The 1,817-nt window shown below is 38.6% G+C and overlaps 1 pseudogene; it reads right to left on the bottom strand.

The window, feature by feature from the left end:
• LOC102007074 lies at positions 1-573 on the bottom strand (annotated as a pseudogene).
• Positions 574-1,817: the final 1,244 nt, after the last annotated feature.

Raw genomic sequence — 1,817 nt, 5'->3', positions numbered from 1 at the left:
TTACCATTTTTTTAGTATTTTAATGAGTCCCCATCCTGTGGCTTCATACCACCAGGACACAGTCCCACTACCAACACCCTTAATCTTCTCCTCAGCTCTTTTGACTTTGACCTTCATGATGACAGGCTGCTTTGGCAGCTTTCCCAAGAATTTTGTAGTAGCCCAATCATACCACATCAATGATGGGAGCTATTCCAGTCTTGGTTGTGGCAGCATTTACTCGAGTCTGCTCACTGACCAGTGTCCACAATTTACCAAGGTTGAAAGTTGGGCAGAAGCTCTGGTTTCTCTTTAAGTGGTAATGTCTCATACCAACCTTCCCAAAGTAATACTGCCAAAGTAGTATTTGTTGAAGTTGATCCTGTGGTGATGCATGCCATCAGCATAACCCCAGCCTCCGGGGTGCTTCCTGATGTGGCCATGGCTCACGTGGCTCCTAAGTTTCCAGGTCTTTCTTAGCCTGGATGGCATGTTGACAGCCAAGATGAAATGTTGTTGGTAGGTTTTCAACTACATCTTCAATTTCATTAACTACATTGGATTATTTAGAATTTTTGTATCTTCTTAATTCAGTTTTGGGAATTCATGTGTGTCTAGGCATCTGTCCATTTCTCCTGTGTTTTCCATCCTATTAAAATACAAATTCTCAGGGCTGGGGATTTAGCTCAGCGGCAAAAGCGCCTGCCTGGCAAGCGCAAAGTCGTGAGTTTGGTTCCCGGTACTGGAGAAAAATAAAAAACAAAACAAAACAAAACACAAAAAAAAAAACAAATAAAATACAAATTCTCCAAGTAGGTATTGGTGGTCTTCTGGATTTCTGCAGGATCTGTTGTGATTTCACTTTTTTCATTCCTAATTGCATGGATTTCGGTCTTTTGTTTATGACATTTTTGTGGTTTCTTCTGCCATTGATTTCCAATTTCATTGCACTATGGTCAGATAATATGCATGGAATAATTTCAGTTCCTTTGCATTTACTTAAGCATGTTCTGCGAGCTAGTATGTGGTCTGTTTTGGAGAATGTCCCATGTGCAGCTAAGAAGAATGTGTATTCTGAAGATGTAGGGTAAAGCACTCTGTAGACATCTACTAAGTCCACTTGTTCAAAACTTTGGTTCAGTTCTAACATTTCATTGTTGATTTTTTTTGTCTGGTTGATCTGTCTATTTGTGACAGTGAGGTACTGAGATCCCCCATTATAATTCTATTACTGCTTATCTGATTTGTCATCTATTAATATTTATTTTATATAGTTGTGTGCACTGTTATTTGGTGGATATATATTAGTGATTATAGTGACCTTCTTTGTCTTTCTTAATCAGTCTTGTCTTAAAATCCAATCTGTCTGCAAATAGAATAACTATCCCTTCTTTTTTCCAGGTTCCTGTTGCATGGTGTATGGTTTTCCATCCTTTGACTTTCAGTCTATGAATTTCTTTTTGAATTAAATGTGTTTCTCACACACAGCATATTGTTGGATCTTGCTTCTTGGTCCATTCTGCCAGGCTGTTTCTTTTGATTGGTGAATTGAGCCCATTAACATTGATGGTTATAATTGATATGCATTAGTTATCCTTGTCATGTTATTTTTCTATTGCTGGCCCCCTTTTCTCTGGCCCTCTATTTAATTCTTGCCTTGCCTGGGGGATTCATTTGGCTGGGGTTCATGAAATTATCATCCTTGTTAGTTCTTCCTAGAATATCCTCTAGATCATTTTGGAGTGCTGGTTTGGTGTTCATGAACTTCCTCATGTGTTCTTTGTCATGGGAGTATCTTTTTCTCCATCAGTTTTGAAGATAGTTTTGTGGGGTACATT

This window comes from Chinchilla lanigera, unplaced genomic scaffold (assembly GCF_000276665.1).
Source record: "Chinchilla lanigera isolate Chin_1 unplaced genomic scaffold, ChiLan1.0 scaffold00049, whole genome shotgun sequence".
In the NCBI taxonomy this organism is placed as follows: domain Eukaryota; kingdom Metazoa; phylum Chordata; class Mammalia; order Rodentia; family Chinchillidae; genus Chinchilla; species Chinchilla lanigera.
Note: the sequence above shows the minus strand (reverse complement) of the source record. Positions and strands in the feature narration are given on the sequence as shown.